The sequence below is a fragment of the Bubalus bubalis genome, chromosome 18 (genome assembly GCF_019923935.1).
Source record: "Bubalus bubalis isolate 160015118507 breed Murrah chromosome 18, NDDB_SH_1, whole genome shotgun sequence".
NCBI lineage: Eukaryota > Metazoa > Chordata > Mammalia > Artiodactyla > Bovidae > Bubalus > Bubalus bubalis.
In genome coordinates, this window is record NC_059174.1 from 27,317,241 (window position 1) to 27,339,574 (window position 22,334).

Here is a 22,334-nt window from a genome sequence, read left to right on the forward strand (position 1 = left end):
AGAGTCCAAGAAAAATAGACTGATATTGTTAATATTAATAGAAAAGTGGTAATTGTATTGAGAGGCAGAGCTGAGTCATACACTCAGTATATTGCACCCCATGGTTCCTGGCAGCCAATGCAAAGAGGGAAAGTATGAGACAGAGGGAAGGAGTAAATAAGAGAAGGTGGAAAGGAGGGAGGAGATGGACTACAAAGTCTCTATTATGTGATACAAGGCAGTCATCAACTCTTCATAAAGTAATTCCCAAACTCTGTTTTGTAAACAAAGTGGCAGTGTTGACTGTCTGATCAATGTCTCCACATAGCCTCAGCCTACTCTTTAACATCAAATACAGAAGTAAAATTTATGTTAGAGCATATATATTGCCAGAAATATTTCCCTGCCCTACATATTTCACTTTTTAGTTCATTACCCACATTTGCTCTTAAATATAGTAGTTTTAACAGCTGTCTCTAGGTTTTATCAAAGTACCTTAAAAATCCTATAATAATATTTTCCACCTCATTTCCTCCTTTCTTTCCACTGCATTGTGAGAAAGTACTGTGTCCAATAAGAGACAGTGACAGCCTTGTCAAACTCCAGAGCAAGCATTTGCATACTGTTATTTTATTCAGATGATTAGAGCAGCTACCAGAAACTGAAGGAATTTACTTTCCCTAAATAATACATTTTCTCTGATTATGGTGTTTTATACTACCATCTGTCACTCACAAACTACCTCTTTTTTAGATCTATTTTTTTAAGTATGAAAAAAAGTTTCCTTATTTTTTCCTATAAAATATGTTGTTAAGGAAACAAGATCAACAGAGGACACTGGGCACCATCCTTATTTATTTTAACTAGGAATTGGATAATAGTCATGAATGTTAATATGGTGATAAACCCACCAAATATTTTAGTGTCTTTAATCCCAGAAGATGGAAGTGCTTTATAAGTCTTAAGCAAATGTTGCAAAAGTCAGCAGTGCATTTTTTTCCCTAAAGATTTTAATAGCTGCTTCAGAAAAGCATCTTATTTCTTGTCCACCTGACAATACCACACTTTGAGGAACAATCAGTTCAGTTCAGTTCAGCCACTCAGTTGTGTCTGACTCTTTGTGACCCCATGAATCGCAGCACGCCAGGCCTCCCTGTCCATCACCAACTCCCAGAGTTCACTCAGACTCACGTCCATCAAGTCAGTGATGCCATCCAGCCATCTCATCCTCTTTCATCCCCTTCTCCTCCTGCCCCCAATCCCTCCCAGTATCAGAGTCTTTTCCAATGAGTCAATGCTTCGCATGAGGTGGCCAAAGTACTGGAGTTTCAGCTTTAGCATCATTCCTTCCAAAGAAATCCCAGGGCTGATCTCCTTCAGAATGGACTGGTTGGATCTCCTTGCAGTCCAAGGGACTCTTAAGAGTCTTCTCCAACACCACAGTTCAAAAGCATCAATTCTTTGGTGCTCAGCTTTCTTCACAGTCCAACTCTCATATCCATACATGATTACTGGAAAAACCATAGCCTTGACTAGATGGACCTTTGTTGGCAAAGTAATGTCTCTGCTTTTGAATATGCTACAACAACAACAAAAAGATACCTCTCTCAAAACTTTTAATATTACCTCTCTTAAAAGGGTAGAGTATGTTTTAATGTTTTTGAGCTTCTCATCAGAAAAGTGGCAAAGCCACATAAAATTCCTTTTCTGCTTTACTTAACAGTATGTATCTTGAATGCCAGAGACTAAAACTTTGCTCTCTGTTTAAATGCATAAAGGTATTTTTCTCTTACCTATATAGAATAGAAGAAACTAGAGCAAGTTTTTCCTATCCCATCCAAATATGTAAAGATATTTGGCCTTAGCTACATGGATGATAGACTTCCTTGGTGGCTCAGTGGTAAAGAACTCACCTGCTCTAGAGATGCAGGAGACGCAAGTTCAATCCCCACTCTAGAAAGATCCCCTGGAGAAGGAAATGACAACCCACTCCAGTATTCTTGCCTGGAAAATCCCATGGAGAGAGGAGCCTGGCGGGCTAGTTCATGGGGTCCCCAAGGGTCAGATGTGACTTAGAAACTGAACAACAACAACATGTGGATGATAATTTTAAGAGCAATTCCCACCCGCAGGTGACATTCAGACCTTTGTTAATCAAGTGACGCTCCCCATTGTGTCTCCTTATAGCATATGCAGGATTTTGTTCCAAGGCTAAGCATGTATGTCTTTCTGTCTCTCTTTCTCTGTCTCTCTGTGTGTCTCTGTCTCTTTCAGTGACTCTTTCTCTCTCTCTGTCTCACATACTGAAGGCAGACTTGTGAAATTCTCTATCCTGTGTGGTGAAACAGAAATACATGTCTGGATTTAGCTGAACCTGGCTGTGTGAATCCTGTCATATCTTACTAGAAATATGGCATTCAACAGCTCACTTATCCACTCTGAATATCATTTTCCTTATCTGTGAAATTGGATTTATAAGTGTATCTACTGCATAGAGTCGTTGAGAGGATTCAATTTAAAAACTAATATTTGTAAAATATAAAGGTGAAATCCATGAAACTGGCACTCTGTAAAATGTCATGAACTTTAGCAATATTAGAATAGCACCCCATTTAATTTTGAAATCCTTTAAGGGTAGTACACCAAAGCTCTTTCCTTATCTTTTAGGACCACTGTATCAGGTCATTCTTAGATCATCATCTTAACTCTCATCTCTTCTTCCTCCACCCCTCCCTTCTCTGCCCTCCTTTCCCAGGACCCGTTCCTTCTTCTCTGTCTGTCTTAGGCAATCAGTCATTCTGTACATAAGGATTTCCCTGTAACAAAGTTGAAAGTGATTTTTCTCCTGCATGTTGGCAGAGAGGGTGGAGAGAGAAACACCTTAGATTCTCCCCTACCTGATGTGTCTATCATGACTCATCTTAACATTTGGCTCTAGAGTGTGGTTTTTGCTTTGAGAGTGTCTGATTCTCATCTCTAGTGTGTGGAAGAGGCTCAGACCACCCTTTCTGTTATTCACTCAAACCTTGGCATGATCCATCACCACAGAAAGTAAAGGGTAAGTATCTTGGAAGATGGTGAATAGATGAGAACACCCATTCACGATCAAGTTTGGATTTTCTAATTGTTGTGACTAAATAAGAGAATTTTGTGGAGGCTGAAGCACCAATAATTTGGCTACCTGATGCGAAGAGCCAGCTTATTGGAAAATCCCCCGATGGTGGGAAAGATTGAGGGCAGGAGGAGAGGGGAACGACAAAACATGAGATGATTGGATGGCAACATCAACTCAATGGACATGAGTTTGAGCAAAACCGGGAGATGGTGAAGGACAGGAAAGCCTGGCATGCTGCAGTCCATGGGGTCACAAAGGGTCAGACATGACTTAGTGAGTAAACAACAAAAAGAGAATTTTACAGACAGCTTTGAACAGTATTGCTATATACTGGGTGGACATGTTTCCATTAACCTTATACAATATTCTAGTTAAAAGAAGAGGACAATTATATGTACACTTTATATTAGCAGAATCGACAAACTATAAGTCTACAGTTGGTGTTTTACAATGACAAAAGTCTACATCTTAAAATTTTAGAAGACTAAGTGATCATCATTTTTGTATCACTCCTTTTATTCATCGTATTAGAAGTCAACAAAAAAGGTTGGCAAGACACTTTAGTGAAATTATGCCATGTAGCAAAAGGAAATTTATTGACATCTTAAAATATACATAAAGAGCAAAGGGGAACAAGGACTACCACATTTCTTTATTTTTTTAATATAAATTTATTTATTTTAATTGGAGGCAAATTACTTTACAATATTGTATTGGTTTTGCCATACATCAACATGAATCCACCACGGGTGTACATGTGTTTCTTATCCTGAACCTCCCTCCCACCTCCCTCCCCATACCACCCCTCTGGGTCATCCCAGTGTACCAGCCCCGAGCACCCTGTCTCATGCATTGAACCTGGACTGGTGCTTCACTTCACATATGATAATATACATGTTTCAATGCCATTCTCCCAAATCATCCAACCCTCGCCCTCTCCCACAGAGTCCAAAAGACTGTTCTATACATCTGTGTCTCTTTTGCTGTCTCGCATACAGGGTTATCATTACCATCTTTCTAAATTCCATATATATGCGTTAGTATACTGTATTGGTATTTTTTCTTTTTGGCTTACTTCACTCTGTATAATAGGCTCCAGTTTCATCCACCTCATTACAACTGATTCAAATATATTCTTTTTAATGGCTGAGTAATATTCCACTGTGTATATGTACTACCGATTTCATATCCATTCATCTGCTGATGGACATCTAGGTTGCTTACATGTCCTGGCTATTATAAACTGTGCTGCGATGAACATTAGGGTACATGTGTCTCTTTCAATTCTGGTTTGCTCAGCATGTATGCCAAGCAGTGGGATTGCTGGGTCGTATGGCAGTTCTATTTCTAGTTTTTTAAGGAATCTCCACACTGTTCTCCATAGTGGCTGTACTAGTTTGCATTGCCACCAACAGTGTAAGAGGGTTCCCTTTTCTCCACACCCTCTCCAGCATTTATTGTTTGTAGACTTTTGGATTGCAGCCATTCTGACTGGCATGAAATGGTACCTCATTGTGGTTTTGATTTGCATTTCTCTGATAATGAGTGATGTTGAGCATCTTTTCCTGTATTTGTTAGCCATCTGTATGTCTTCTTTGGAGAAATGTCTATTTAGTTCTTTGGCCCATTTTTTGATTGGGTCCTTTATTTTTCTGGAATTGAGCTGTAGGAGTTGCTTGTATATTTTTGAGATTAATTCTTTGTCGGTTGCTTCATTTACTATTATTTTCTCCCATTCTGAAGGCTGTCTTTTCACCTTGCTTATAGTTTCCTTTGTGGTGCAGAAGCTTTTAATTTTAATTAGGTCCCATTTGTTTATTTTTGCTTTTATTTCCAATATTCTGGGAGGTGGGTCATAGGGGATCCTGCTGTGATATATGTCGGAGAGTGTTTTGCCTATGTTCTCCTCTAGGAGTTTTATAGTTTCTGGTCTTACGTTTAGATCTTTAATCCATTTTGAGTTTATTTTTGTGTATGGTGTTAGAAAGTGTTCTAGTTTCATTCTTTTACAAGTGGTTGACCAGTTTTCCCAGCACCACTTGTTAAAGAGATTGTCTTTAATCCATTGTATATTCTTGCCTCCTCTGTCAAAGATAAGGTGTCCATATGTGTGTGGATTTATCTCTGGGCTTTCTATTTTGTTCCATTGATCTATATGTCTGTCTCTGTGCCAGTACCATACTGTCTTGATGACTTACCACATTTCTTTAAAATTGTCCACAAAATATAAAAGTTCTAATTTTATAGAAAATATAAACACGTTTTTTGTGAAATTATAGTTTTCTTGTGTGTTTTACATTTATGTTAAAATTAAACAAGTAAGAAAGTGCAGATATTTTCCCGCCACTGTTACAGTTCAGCTGTGTTACAGGTAGATTTCAGGGGTAGCCTTGTTTCTCTAGAGACAAGACTTATTCCTTAACTTACAACGATCATTGAAACCCAGCTGATAGGAAAGACAAAAACATAAGCCTGACCTTAAAGTCAAATGTGTTTACCTCATAATCTCCAAGAATATTAATAAAAATATATTAAGATTTACCAAATTCTCACTTTATAATTTTATAAACAGGGGAAAAAATTAGTTAATTCTTCTAGATTTGGATTCATATTGAGAATCCACTCTTCCAGACACACATGTGTTATTTCTTTTTCCTCAGTATTCCCCTGACTATTTGTCTCAGCTTATCACACCAGCGGCTCTTTCTCTTGCTTGGGGGCAAAAAGCATACTGTTGATGTCAGTCATGGTGAATGCCTATTTTTTTCTTTATAAAATAATTTTCCAGTCATCAGAATCCCCACAGAATCTGCAGAATTATCCTTTAACAAAGCAATGGCAGAGGATTGTTCTTCCCTGATACTTTAGTTAAGGCTAAGTAGAATTAAGTTATTTGCAAAGATCACAAATATTAAAGTAAACCACATATTGGTTACTTTCTAGATTCACACAAGTAAATAAGACAGGTGCAGAAAAAAATTAGGCATGGTGAAGTTCAAGCTTCTTCCCAAATCCAAAAAGATCTTTCAAAATTAAGGTGAGAGAGCAGAATTGAAATGAAACAGCTGAGACGCAGGATATTAACAAATGACAAATTTAAGGTCTCTAGGTGTCAAGACCAGGTGATGGGATGGAGAAGGGCTAATATTTGAGAAAAAGCATGAGCTTTGAAGTCAGATATACATAGGCATGAATCCTGGTGCTATTATTCCTTAGCTTTGACTAAGCATTTAAGTTTTCTAAGGTCTATTTCTATGTATTTATTTGTCTAAGAATACAACACCTACTTTCAAAGCTTTTGAAGAATTTGAATAGAAAATGTGGATAAAAGACTTAGCACAGGTTCGATGCATGATACTGGATGCTTGGGGCTGGTGCACTGGGACGACCCAGAGGGATGGAATGGGGAGGGAGGAGGGAGGAGGGAGGAGGGTTCAGGATGGGGAACACATGTATACCTGTGGCAGATTCATTTTGATATTTGGCAAAATAATACAATTATGTAAAGTTTAAAAATAAAAATAAAATTAAAAAAAAAGACTTAGCACAGTCTCTAGCACATAACACAGATTAAAATATTAATAGTTGTTCCTTTCCCCACGTTTCCTCTTAGAAAGTAGCATGAATTCCAGTTTCTACCACAACACTGTGTGTGTGCTTAGTTGCTCAGTCAGGTCCAGCTCTTTGTGATCCCATGGACTGTAGTCCACCAGACTCCTCCATTCATGGGATTCTCCAGGCAAGAACACTGGAGTGGGTTGCCATTTCCTTCTCCAGGGGATCTTCTCAATCCAGGGATCGAACCCAGGTCTCTTGCATTGCGGGTGGATTCTTTACTGTCTGAGCCGCCAGGGAAGCCCATAACACTGGCTAGTATCAATCTGAGCATCTCCTTGTTAGTTTAGAACACAAAGGCTTTATCATTTCTCAGACTTCTTTTAGCTGTGTGTATTTGCCTGCATGTATGTATGGTGTGATCTTTTCCCACCACTCAGCTGTTTAGAGATTTCTAATGTAGGGCTGTGGGAGAAACACAACAGTAAAATTTCTATTTGTAAAGAAAACATATGACAGAAAGCTTTCTTTGCAACTCCTCAATGTTATCTGTCAAAAAGTCACTGGTATGTTTTCAGAAGAAATAGCCTCTTTCTTTTCCTTTGTAAAATAAGCTGTAAAAGTCTGTTCCTTGGAAACAGCCCATGATGGGGAACTTTTACCATTATAAGATGTCCACAGAATGATTGGACAGCTGTAATTGTTTTTTAAAAAAAAGGAAACAAAAATGTTAGAGTGAGCCATGATTATTTCTTCAGAAAGTAGAACTATTAGCTCTTAAAAAGAAGCACTAAGAAAAAGACAAGTATTTGAAGAACTGTCACTTCGCAAGACACATTGAAAAAAGATGGTTTTCCTGTATTCATTTTCTTCAGAATGAACGCAGATTTTTATTTATTTCTAAATAGAGTGTAGCTTTGGGTGTCACATTTATGTTCTGATTCCGGCTTTATTATTTGTAGTACTTTAGGAACTTCTCTCTTATTGATTTTGTTTCTCTTTATACCAAGTAAGATAAGCAAGTTGTATATAAGCCATAGGAGATGCCCCCAAAATAGTTATATGTATAAATATATATCAGCTTCCCTGGTGGCTCAGTGATAAAGAATATGCTTGCAGTGCAGGAGATGCAGGTTTGATCCCTGGGTTGGGAAGATCCCCTGGAGGAGGGCATGGTTACACACTCCAGTTTTCTTGCCTGGAGAATCCCACATCAAGGAGCCTGGTGGGCTACAGTCCACATGGTCACAAAGAGTTGGGCATGACTGAAGTGACTGAGCATGCACTCACACATACATATATACTTGCAGAACTAAGGTTATTATCTTCTGCAATTCTGAGAAAAGCTTTAAAGGTTAGCTGTTCTAATTCTTGATTTTCTAGTTAGGAAGTTAGCTTAAGTAATTAAAAACAGAGTTACAGAGGCTGTCTATTGAAAATAATATTTGGAATTGGGTTCATCACTTTTTTTTTTTTTTTGTATTTTGGAACTGTGACTGAATTTTGGAGCTAGGAAGATGACAGGTATATGTGTTCTCTGAATGCTGTAATTGATTGGAAATCCCTCTAAACCAAGTGTGAGTTAAGACACAGTTCTAGACTTCATACAAGGCGATGTTGTAAAGGGAGCTTTCCATGAAGTTCATGTGCCATAAGGAGGAGGGATACTCAAATAATGTGAGACTTGACCTTCATCTATTAAAGATGTATTCCTGCTGCTTTTCATTCTTCATTATAGTTTGCTGAAATTAGTTTTGATCTTGGCCCTATTGTTGATTTAAAATCAACATGCATGTGGCTTCCATAGTTTTATCAAGACTTTGATCAAGACACAGCCCAAGATGCCTCCTGCAAAGAAGTCCAATAGTGAAATCTGTTACAAAGCATGTATAGAATGTGGTTGTCAATGAATTTTAAGGTTATTTATAGTATGCTTTAAAGCCAGCTTCTTTATGGCTTACAAAGTTGCAGTGTACATTTTTGTTGGCAGAAATAAGACATGCTATGTCTGTGTCACTTACTTGTTTGAAATCTCTTTCAAAGTGAAAGAAAATTCAGTTCAGTTCAATCACTCACTCACGTCCAACTCTTTGCAACCCCATGGACTGCAGCACACCAGGCTTCCCTGTCCATCGCCATCTCCTGGAGCTTGCTCAAACTCATGTCGGTTGGTAATGCTATCCAACCATTTCATCCTCTGTCATCCCCTTCTCCTGCCTTCAATCTTTCGCAGCACCTGGGTCTTTTCCGGTGAGTCATTTCTTTGCATGAGGAGGCCAGAGTATTGGAGTTTCATCTTCACCATCAGCCCTTCCAATGAATATTCAGGACTGATTTCATTTAGGATGGACTGGTTTGATCTCCTTGCAGTCCAAGGGACTCTCAAGAGTCTTCTTCAACACCACAGTTCAAAAGCATCAATTCTTCAGCATTCAGTTTTCTTTATAGTCCAACTCTCACATCCATACATGACTATTGGAAAAACCATAGCTTTGCCTAGACAGACCTTTGTTGGCAAATAATGTCTCTCTGCTTTTTAATATGCCGTCTAGGTTGGTCATAACTTTTCTTACCAAGGAGCAAGCATCTTTTAATTCCACAGCTGCAGTCATCATCTACAGTGATTTTGGAGCCCAAGAAAATAAAGTTTGTCACTGCTTCCACTGCTTCCCCATCTATTTGCCATGAAGTGATGGGACCAGATGCCATGATCTTAGATGCCATGATCTTCTGAATGTTGAGTTTTAAGCCATCTTTTTCACTCTCCTCTTTTACTTTTATCTGATGCTCTTTAGTTCCTCTTCATTTTCTGCCATAAGGGTGGTATCATCTGCATATCTGAGGTTATTGATATTTCTCCTGGCAATCTTGATTCCAGCTTGTGCTTCATCCAGAAAGAAAATTGGTAACAAATATTCAGAAACAAAGAAGTTCAGAAGAATCTCTTGTTTATTTGTCAATTTTATGGTGTCCAGAATAGTGTCTCACAGACAAATTTGCATATTTGCATTTGAATTCAATAAATTATTTTTATCAAACCACAAAATTGTTATAGTCTGTACACAATGATTTGTACCTTAAATTTTCACTTAAGTGTTTGCTATTTGGACTCTTACCAAATACACAGTGTCAAACAACATGAGGCTAAGTCAATTATAACACACATTCCTAATAAATAATATTATGAATGAAGTTTAAGCCACAGTAGAGCTAGAACCTGACACTTTGCCTTGAGATCATCAGTCTCTTGCTTCCACAAAACTATCATGAATTATGAGTCATGATCTCAGAAACTTTCTTGGAGAAGTAACTACCAGCATACCAGTTGCTTAACTACCTTCTAGTCCTCAAGATTTTCCACGGAAGGTAGGTGTTATTTCTGACTTAGTTGCACAGATAGATAAAATTAAGCTCAAATAATTTGTTTCAGTAAGTTCTCTTATTGCTAAATGTTACTTTCCTTGATCTTGTCTTTCTTCTAGACCTTGTAGTAGTTTTGAAGGCTTTGAAGGCTGAAGATAACAAATAAGTGGCTAAAAATAAAAATTTTTATTGGGCAAGTTTTCCTAAACTTAGAAATATCCATGGTGTGGGAATAAAGAGGGAAAATTTCAAGTGAAATAGTGATTTGGAAAATAAAATTTAGTTCATTAGTAAATTCAGGCCCTCTCTTCCAAAGAAAGAGTTTACCATGAAAAATGAAATGGACATGCTTAGTAATTGCTGTAATAATGGAGAAAAGAGACCTCTTCTTTGTATCAGTATCCAGATAATCCAAATTTTAAAAGAAGAAATAAACATATATGTAAATGTCTCCAGTATCTTTTGCCTTTACAAATGAAATTGATTTCTAGAAATATGTTTACTTAATTTCCTTGTTGTGAAATGATTATTTTATCAACAACCATTTTCCCAATGGAATGCATATTTACTATTTTCAAAGTATCTTGCTTTTGCACTATTTCTGTATTGTTCCATTTAAGGACAATAACTTGAAATAATATTTTGATTTTTATCAAAATGGCCATACTTTATAAGTTTATATGAACTATATTTATATACATTTATATTTATTAAAATATTTCAAAATGTTTTGGTATGTGTATGGCAGAAAGTGAAAAGGAACTAGAAAGCCTCTTGATGAAAGTGAAAGAGGAGAGTGAAAAAGTTGGCTTAAAGCTCAACATTCAGAAAACTAAGATCATAGCATCCGGTCTCATCACTTCATGGGAAATAGATGGGGAAACAGTGGAAACAGTGTCTGACTTTATTTTTCTGGGCTCCAAAATCACTGCAGATGGTGACTGCCACCATGAAATTAAAAGACGCTTACTCTTTGGAAGGAAAGTTATGACCAACCTAGATAGCATATTGAAAAGCAGAGACATTACTTTGCCAACAAAGGTCCGTCTAGTCAAGGCTATGGTTTTTCCAGTGGTCATGTATGGATGTGAGAGTTGGACTGTGAAGAAAACCGAGCACCAAAGAATTGATGCTTTTGAACTGTGGTGTTGGAGAAGACTCTTGAGAGTCCCTTGGACTACAAGGAGATCCAACCAGTCCATTCTAAAGGAGATCAGTCCTGGGTGTTCTTTGGAAAGAATGATGCTAAAGCTGAAGCTCCAGTACTTTGGCCACCTCATGCGAAGAGTTGACTCATTGGAAAAGATCCTGATACTGGAAGGAATTGGGGGCAGGAGGAGAAGGGAACAACAGAGGATGAGATGACTGGATGGTATCACTGACTCGATGGATGTGAGTTTGAGTGAACTCCGGGAGTTGGTGATGGACAGGGAGGCCTGGCATGCTGCAATTCATGGGATCGCAAAGAGTTGGACACAACTGAGCGACTGAACTGAACTGAAAAAAAATACTGGCCCTCAAAGAATTAAACGGGTTTTTAATACAATGCTTACTAAGTAGATAGAGATAGAGATATATATTTATTTTCCCTCAGCTAGGGAAGTCACACAGTCAGAACAATGGATGCTAGAAAATTACTAGCAAAGTGACAAGTTTAGCATGCATATCTCAGTTAAGGAGCCCACATGTGGGAAACAGGTCACTTATTGGTTAATTCATTGAATTGATAATCTCTCAAATCATTGATAGCTACTCTAGGTTCAGTGAAAGTTTGATTTGAAAACATTTTAATTCAGTGCTACTAGTGAACTAGAATTGGCTCTATAACATAAATGATTCTTTTAGATAACATAAGAATTTTACAATAAAATGATCGCCACCTTTATTATCTGTGACATTTTGTGATGCAGATGTTGCATTCTTATGCAAAATGTAATAGATAATTGTTATAAAATACTATGCTGAAATTAGGCTGATTATTCTATTTGATTTAAAATGTCACATAGTAAAGGTTATTTTCACTCATTAAAATAAATGCAAGTAGCCATATGTTAGAACAATCTTTTGAATTGAAAGTACCCTCAGCTGAAAATGAACAAACTTAGAAATACACAAAGAAAAATAGCTTTCCTTTTTATTTGCCAAAGCACCTTCTCTCAATTAAAATGTCATTATGTTACACACTCATGGAAGGCAATTCATTACGACAAATCTGATCTTGAAAACAGTGAATCATTCTATATATAAATTTGATGGTGCTTTGATATTAAAATGTGTAAAATTTGTCAGTACTCCAGAAATGGAACATCAGCAAAGAGGATTATTGGTCTACCCAAATAATAATGTAGCCATTAAGAGGGTAACATTTTCCAATTGCAATTAGATATCCTAATTTTAAAGGGGCTATCATTTACAATGATTTGGCAGATTTGGTCTGTATTTCTTTTAGAAATTCATTTCTTCATTATGCCTCAAAACAATTTATGGTACATTTATGTTGGTGAAGATAATTTGCTTATTTTATTGTGAATTGAAATCAGTAATTACACACAATCCCATTTTCTGCAGACATAAAGTTAATTCATGGTAGTAATTTTATTCAGAATATTAACTTGTGTTGGGTATGATGAAAATGTAACTATAGTAAATGTCTCTCTTATAACTGAATTTCTTTTAACTTGATGGAAAAGAAATGTTGACTTAATACTAACAGTTCCATGGATGATTTTGTGACAAGCCTATGAATCATTTTTCCCTACTAGCAGTGTTAGGGAAATATTAGAACTGTATTTGAATCCCCACTTTATTTTTATACTTTGTGACTTTGGGTAGGTAACATGTCTTGTTCAAGTCTTAATTTTCTTACCTGTAACATGGGAGAAATTATAATACCTATCTCATAGAACTGTTGATAGGATGAAGTGAGAAGTTATCCTCACTAAATGTGCAATTTTAGTTTGTTTCTCTTTTTATGGATGTATCATCAACGATTTGAAAAGTACCTGACAATTAATGCATTAAAATATTTATCTCCATTCAATTCTGTTACTATGAGATGCTTACATTGGAAGGAAGCATAAAAATGATAAAAATGATAAATACAGAAGGAAGGAAAGAAAAAAGGTAATTTTAGAAGGAATAACTGGGAGACTATTTTACATGGTGCTTGGAACCTATTAATTAAGGAATAAGCGTCAAGTATATTTCATTATTAACTGTTCTCCCTCAAAATAGGAAAAAAGAAGGATTAAAAAGTTCATAATACAAATGAGCAAATTATTGGCAGAGCCGCTTATGGTAAAACAACTTCAAAACATTTTAAATGTAGATACTCCACCATTAAAGAAAAGGTGGAAGTAATTCAGTTTAGCTTTCAGTGACAAATTAAAAATACATTTTGTAAACTAATTTCACAGGATACATTGAATAAGATAAATTATAGCAATGCAATACTCTATTCTCTTCTATAGAGAACTTTTTTCCCTTTCGTACATTTAGCAAACTGTAAAATGAAAAAAAATTAATAATTCCAGTATATCTACTCTGAGACTGTTAGAAAGATTAAATGAATTCATATATGTAAATTTCTTAAAACATAACAGATATTCAAAAACTACAAGTGTGCATTATGCAGTGTTTTTATGTGATTTTCTTCCTTATCTTGAGTCATCAAGTTTTTTTGGTACAATATTTATCTCTTTACGACCCACTCCAGTGCTCCTGCCTGGAAAATCCCATGGGTGGAGGAGACTGGTAGGCTGCAGTCCATGGGGTCGCTAAGAGTCAGACACGACTGAGCGACTTCACTTTCACTTTTCGCTTTCATACATTGGAGAAGGAAATGGCAACCCACTCCAGTGTTCTTGCCTGGAGAATTTTAGGGATGGGGGAGCCTGGTGGGCTGCCGTCTATGGGGTCGCACAGAGTCGGACACGACTGAAATGACTTAGCAGCAGTAGCAGGATAGTCTTAACTTACCTTCGGAGAAGGCAATGGCACCCCACTCCAGTACTCTTGCTTGGAAAAATCCCATGGACGGAGAAGCCTATTAGGCTGCAATCCATGGGGTCGCTAAGAATCGGACACGACTGAGCGACTTGACTTTCACTTTTCACTTTACTGCATTGGAGAAGGAAATGGCAGCCCACTCCAGTGTTCTTGCCTGGAGAATCCCAGGGACGGGGGAGCCTGGTGGGCTGCCGTCTATGGGGTCGCACAGAGTCGGACACCACTGAAGTGACTTAGCATTGCATAGCATAACTTACCTTAGTCTTCCCTGGTGGCTCAGATGGTAAAGCATCTGCCTACAATGTGGGAGACCTGGGTTCGATCCCTGGGTCGGGAAGATCCCCTGGAGAAGGAAATGGCAACCCACTCCAGCACTCTTGCCTGGAAAATCCCATGGACAGAGGAGCCTGGTAGGCTATAGTCCATGGGGTCGCAAAGAGTCGGACACGACTGAGTGACTTCACTTTCACTTTAACTTACCTTAAACAACTCTGAGATATTAAGAGGCCATCCTTCTAGGCGATAACATATATGTAGATTCCACTTATTCATGGGTAAAAGAGTTTATTTCTATAGAAGTAGAGCAGATACTCTAGAACAGATAAATTTGTTAACAGATTTATTGACGGGGCAAAAGCAGTTGTTAATTGATCAATAGACATTGTAATGTTCACATGTGTCTGCTTGTGTTCATACACAGTTGACCTTGAGCAACCAGGGTGTTAGGGCCACTGACCATTGAGGAGTCAGAAATCAGAGTGTAACTTTAGAGTAGGCCCTTAAAATTCATGGGCTTTCCTGATAGCTCAGTTGGTAAAGAATCCACCTGCAATGCGGGAGACACTTGTTCGATTCCTGAGTTGGGAAGATCCACCAGAGAAGGGATAAGGTACCCACTCCAGTATTCTGGCCTGGAGAATTCCATGACTATATAGTCCATGGGGTCACAAAGAGTTGGCAACTTTCACTTTCCCTTCAAATTTGTAGTTCTGTATCCATGTATTTAGCCAACCCAGGGTCATGTACATAATTACTGGAAAAAAAAAAAAAAGTCCTTGTATAAGTGGATCCACACAGTTGTAACACTTCTTGTTCAAGGGTCAAGTGTATGTCACCTTTTTGCTGGATATCTTCTTTTATTCAATTTATCTTATTGAAGTATAGTTGATTTATGATGTGTTAATTTCTACTGTACAGTATAATTCAGTTATACATATTTTTTCATATTCTTTTCCATTATGGCTTATCACAGGATATTGAATATAGTTCTCTGTGCCATACAGTAGAGCATTACTATTTATAAATTATAATAATAGTTTGCATCTGCTAATCCCAAATTTCCAATCCATCCCTACCCTACACCCATCCACCTTGGCAACCACAAGTCTCTTCTCTATGTCTGTGAATTTATTTCTGTTTCCTAGATGAGTTCATTTGTGTCATATTTTAGGTTTTACACATATGTGATACCATATGAGGATTTGTCTTTCCCTTTCTGACTTACTTCACTTAGTATGATAATCTCTGTGCCCTGTGCCTAGTTGCTCAGTTATGTCAGACTCTTGGTGACCCTATGGACTATAGGCTGCCAGGCTCCTTTGTCCATTGTGATTCTCCAGGCAAGAATACTGGAGTGGGTTGCCAAGCCCTCCTCCAGGGGATCTTTCCAACTCAGGGATCAAACCCAGGTCTCCCACATTGCAGGCAGATTCTTTACCATCTGAGCCACTGCGGAAGCCCTAGGTCTATCCGTATTGCTGCAAATGGCATTATTTCATTCTTCTTTATGGATGAATTGCATTCTATTGTGTACGTGTGTGTATATACTCACATACGCCGCATCTTCTTTATCCACTCATCTGGTCAATGGACACTTAGGTTGTTTCCATGTCTTGACTACTGTGAATAGTGATGGTGTGAACATAGGGATGCATGCATCTGTTTAAATTATAGTTATGTCTGGATATATGCCCAGGAGTGGGATTGCTGGATTGTATGGTAACCCTAGTTTTTTTAAGGAACCTCCATACTGTTATCTGTAGTGAGTGTACCAATTTACATTCCCATCAACAGTGTAGGAGGGTTCATCCTCTTTGTTGGTTATCTATTTGTCCCAACTCCAGGGCCACTAGCCACTTTTCCACCATATTGTCTGCACTGGAAGCCTGACCCATATAACTACATCGTTCATTCTCAAATTGTGTTCCTCAGATGAGCAGCATCAGTGTCACTGGGATCTCCATAGAAATGTAAATTACTGGGCTTCACTCATATCTGCTGAAACAGAAAATCTGAACTGAGGAACAGCAATAAGTGGTTTAAGGCTATTTTGAGTTCCTGGACCCAATTCTACTAGAGGGTAGGATCCACCCCACCTACCCACCCACCCTCACCCCAATTACCAAGCAATGCTGGGTCTCCAGCTGGGTGTTCTACAATTTAACTCAATTCTGACTGTTTGCTAGAGATGGCATTAGGTCCCACAGATGTCAGTTCTACGAGTCTACCCCCAACTCCTGACTTCAGACACCAGTCGCAAGCCAAGGTTCCTGGTCAGATCTGTGCTTCTGACCAACCTCATGTATACTGGAGCCACTTGAGGTTTCAGATGCCAGTCTTATGTCCGAGTGGTTACTCATACTTCTGACCTACAGGCTATAAATCAGGGAATCTGACAAGCCCCTCCTTGGGTTTGATTGATTTGCTTCAGTAACTGACAGAACTCAAACATTTTACCTGCTAGATAACCAGTTTACTAAACTAAGGAAGTAACTCAGAAACAGCCAGGTGTAAGAGATTCATAGGGCAAGTTATGGGAAAAATGTTTGGAGCTACCATGCACCTTCTGAGGGCATCACTCTTCCCCAATCTCCATGTGTTCACCAACCTGGAAGCCCTCAGAACCCTGACCTTTTGGGTTTTTATGAAGGCTTCATTACACAGGTACAGTTCATTAACTCCCTGGCCATTGACAGTTCATTCAATTGCCAGATCCTTTTTCTTCCCCAGAGCCCAGAGGGATGGAACTAAAATTATTTACCCTCTAATTACCTGGTTGGTTCTCTGGGTAGCTTGCCCCCGTCCATAGGGGTTTTCCTAAAGTCACCTCAGTAATATAACAAAAGATTCCTTTACATCTCTCAGCACTTAAGAATTTCCAAGAGTTTTAGGGGTTTTTTGAAAGCTCCTAGAGGAGAGCAAAAATTTATTTCTTATTATAAATCACAGTATCAAAGCTCTCCAAGTAATGCATGATGATGATTAGTAATAGTGTATTACATCATCAAAGCCACTTGGTTTCTGGCTGACTTCAGCCAATGAGAAGAGCCTGCTGCTGATTAGAGGCAAGAAAGGGAGTGAAGTTGGGTTGTTGAACCTCCAGGCTTCCTCCATGTATTGCCATATCCGGCTGGCTGCATACCTCCACAGAGGGTGATGGCTCCTATCAGATGGCTTTTAAAGGATTATTCTTCCTCAAGGTTTTGGTGTCACTTCTCTTACTCTTTCAGTTAAATGAATATAAGGAGGCCCACTATTTCTTGCTTTGAGGCAGTGGATTGCCTGTGGTTTTCCTAGTACACTGCCTATACCTTTGTAAATCAACCCTTTATAAAAATATCCCAGTGTTACACAAATTGAATAAGTCAGTTCCCTCTCTTTTTTTTTTAAATTCCCGCTGCCCTGACTGATAAAGAAGCTGATGAAGAAATGAGGTATTGAGAATTGAGCTTGCACACAGTCAGAGTCAGAAGTGGGACCTGAACCTAGGGTGTCTCTGATTCCACTGTATTATAGGAAAGAAAAATTCTAACACTCACTTCCAGGATATTGATTTAATGTTTTATAGAGGGTATAATTTACAAAAGTGATTTGCCTAAATAATGCATAATTTACATAAAATAGTCAGTCTGATGGTTTTTGACAAATACATATACCCTTGTAACTGAACACCTTAAAAGACATTCTCCAGTCAAGAACTCTCCAGGCAAGAATACTGGAGTGGGTTGACATTACCTTCTCCAGGGGATCTTCTCCAACCCAGTGATAGAACCCAGGTCTCCTGCATTGCAGGCAAATTCTTTATTGTCTGAGCCACCAGAGAAGCCCCAAAAGACATAAGACATTTATATTATTTCCCAAAGTTCCCTTCTCCTATTTAGTTCTTCCACCTGGAGGCTGTCAACTTTTGATTCACTTTGCCTCGTCTAGAATTTCATATAAATTGAATCATACAGAATATATTATTTTGTGCTGGGCTTCTTTCACTCACTATAGTGATTCTTAGACTTATCCATGTGTTGTGCTTATCTGTAATATGTTCCTTTTTATTGACAACCACTACTACTTAATATGAATATACCATTATTTTAAAATCCATTTTCCAATTTTTGGGGGGAGAGGCACTTGGATTTGTTTCACTTTTCTGTCTATGTTGAATAAACTTATGTGAACATTCATATATAAATATTTTGATAGACATATCTATTTCTCTTAGATTACATTTTGAATCATATAGTATATTCAAACAGTCGCTCAGTCATGTCCGACTCTTTGCAACCCCATGAACCACAGCATGCCAGGCCTCCCTGTTCATCACCAACTCCCAGGGTCTACACAAACCCATGTCCATTGAGTCTGTGATGCCATCCAATCCTCTCATCCTCTGTTGTCCCCAATCTTTCCCAGCATCGGGGTCTTTCCAAATGAGTCAGCTCTTCGCATCAGGTGGCCAAAGTATTGGAGATGCAGCTTCAACATCAGTCCTTCCAATGAACACCCAGGACTGATCTCCTTTAGGATGGACTGTTTGGATCTCCTTGCAGTCCAAGGGATTCTCAGGAGTCTTCTCCAACACCACAGTTCAAAAGCATCAATTCTTCAGAACTCAGCTTTCCTTATAGTCCAACTCTCATATCAATACATGACCACTGGAAAAACCATAGCCTTCACTAGACAGACCATTGTTGACAAAGTGATGTCTCTGCTTTTTAATATGCTGTCTAGGTTGGTCATAACTTTCCTTCCAAAGAGTAAGTCTTTTAATTTCATGGCTGCAGTCACCATCTGCAGTGATTTGGGAGCCCAGAAAAATAAAGTCAGCCACTGTTTCCACTGTTTCCCCATCTATTTGCCATGAAGATGTGGGACTGGATGCCATGATCTTAATTTTCTGAATGTTGAGCTTTAAGCCAACTTTTTCACTCTCCATTTCACTTTCATCAAGAGGCCCTTTAGTTCTTCTTCACTTTCTGCCATAAGGGTGCTGTCATCTGCATATCTGAGGTTATTTTATCTCTCCCAGCAATCTTGATTCCACCTTGTGGTTTATCCAGCCCAGCATTTCTCATGATGTACTCTGCATACAAGTTAAATAAGCAAGGTGACAATATACAGCCTTGACGTACTCCTTTTCCTATTTGGAACCAGTCTGTTGTTCCATGTCCAGTTCTAACTGTTGCTTCTTGACCTGTATATAGGATTCTCAATAAGCAGGTCAGGTGGTTGGATATTCCCATCTCTTTCAGAATTTCCCACATTTTATTGTGATCCACACCAGTCAAAGACTTTGGCATAGTCAATAAAGCAGAAATAGATGTTTTTCTGGAGCTCTCTTGCTTCTTTGATGATCCAGCAGATGTTGGAAATTTGATCTCTGGTTCCTCTGCCTTTTCTAAAACCAGCTTGAACATCTGGAAGTTCATGGTTCACGTATTGCTGAAGCCTGGCTTGGAGAATTTTGAGCATTACTTTACTAGCATGTGAGATGAGTGCAATTGTGTGGTAGTTTGAGCATTCTTTGGCATTGCCTTTCTTTGGGATTGGAATGAAAACTGACCTTTCCAGTCCTGTGGCCACTGCTGAGTTTTCCAAATTTGCTGGCATATTGAGTGCAGCAGTTTCACAGTATCATCTTTCAGGATTTGAAATAGCTCAACTGAAATTCCATCACCTCCACTAGCTTTGTTCATAGTGATGTTCCTAAGGCCCACTTGGACTTCACATTCCAGGATGTCTGGCTCTAGGTGAGTGATCACACCATTGTGATTATCTGGGTCGTGAAGATCTTTTTTGTACAGTTCTTCTGTGTATTCTTGCCACCTCTTCTTAGTATCTTCTGCTTCTGTTAGATCCCTACCATTTCTGTCCTTTATTGTGCCCATCTTTGCATGAAATGTTCCCTTGGTATCTCTAATTTTCTTGAAGCGATTTCTACTCTTTTCCATTCTATTGTTTTCCTCTATTTCTTTGCAATGATTGCTGAGGAAGGCTTTCTTATCTCTCCTTGCTATCCTTTGGAACTCTGCATTCAAATGGGTATATCTTTCCTTTTCTCCTTTGCTTTTCACTTCTGTTCTTTTCACAGCTATTTGTAAGGCCTCCTCAGACAGCCATTTTGTTTTGTTGCATTTCTTTTCTTGGGGATGGTCTTGATTCCTGTCTCCTGTACCATGTCATGAACCTCCATCCATAGTTCATCAAACACTCTGTCTATCAGGTCTAGTCCCTTAGTCAGCTCCCCGTATTGTTTTTTCTGACTGTATAGAGTTTCTCCATCTTTGGCTGCAAAGAATATAATCAATCAGACTTCAGTGTTGACCATCTGGTGATATCCATGTGTAGAGTCTTCTCTTGTGTTGCTGGAAGAGGGTGTTTGCTATGACCAGTGTGTTCTCTTGGCAGAACTCTATTAGCTTTTGCCCTGCTTCATTCTGTACTTGAAGGCCAAATTTGCCTGTTACTCCAGGTGTTTCTTGACTTCCTACTTTTGCAGTCCAGTCCCCTATAATGAAATGGACATCTTTTTTGGGGTGTGTTTGACTTAAAACGTGCAAAATGTTTTCCAGTTTGGCTTTATTATTTTACATGCTTACAGACATGTTTTAAGAGTCTCAGTTACTTCAGCTCCTTGCCAAGCTTTGATGTCATCAGTTTCTTCAGTATATTATTATACTAAAGATACAGTGGTGTGTCATTGTGGTATGAACTTGCAGTTCCATGAAGACTCATGATGTCAAGAATTGTTCCATGTGCTCATTTGCCTTTCTCACATTTTCTCTTGTGGAATTTTCTTTTCTAGTCTTTTGACGTCTCTCTTTAAAATTGGCTTGTTTGTCTTTTCATTGTTAAGAATTATCGTCTTTGAATTTGTATCATCTGGTTATAAGTCTTTGGTTAGAAATACATTTTGGAATTTTGTTCTTTCATTCTGTGGCTTTCTTAATTGATCTTTATGAAGTGAAAGTGAAAGTCGCTCAGTAGTGTCCAACTCCTTGTGACCCCATGGATGGTAGCCTGCAAGGCTCCTCTATCCATGGAATTCTGCAGACAAGAACATGATTGGGTTGCCATTCCTTTCTCCAGAGGTTCTTTCTGACACGAGGGTCAAACTTGGGTCTCCTGCATTGTCAGGCAGATTCTTTACAGTATTAGCCACCAGGGAAGCCAGCTTGAGGTAGTGTAGTAATATATTTTAACCATGTAAATATATATTTTATTTAATCTCATTTTTTTTTTGAAGAGGAAGTTTATAATTTCTATACAGTACAGTTGAAAAACATTGTAAATGATTGGGTTTTTCCCCCCTTTGTCTACTAAATTGTTGCCTAATTCATGATCACAAAGATAATCTCCTGTGTCTCCTTCTAAAAGCTCTACAAATTTAGCTCTTTAAATTTTATGTTTAAGTCTGTGATCCATTTATAATAACTTCTGTGTATCTTGTGAAGTAAGGATTGAGGTTCATTTCTTTTACATGTGGCAATATGGTTACTACAGCATTATTTGTTGAAAAGAATTTCATTTCTCAGTTGAATTATTTTGGACCCACTGTTGAAAGTCATTTAACATTATATACATACTTGGGGATTTTCCAGATAACTTTTTTATTGACCTCTGATAATGTTAGAGAGTATTCTCTAACTCCTGTCTTTTTATATTTATGGTGACCTGGTTTTTATCTAGCACTGATAATGTTAGAGAGTATTCTCTAACTCCTGTCTTTTTATATTTATGGTGACCTGGTTTTAGGACCCATCTGGTCTACCTTGGTGATTGATTGCTGTACATGTATCTTTTACAGATATTTGGTCAAATGTTCAATAAGTGTCAAAGTTGGTTAATGGTGTTGTGCAATTCTTCTATTTCATTTTTTATTTTTGGTCTTCTATTAATGAGAATGCCAGGACTTCTTCTCCCTGCAATGCGGGAGAACTGGGTTCAATTCCTGGGTTGGGAAGATCCCCTGGAGAAGGGAAAAGCAACCCACTCCAGTATTCTTGCCTGGGAAATCCCATGGACAGAGGGGTCTGGTGGA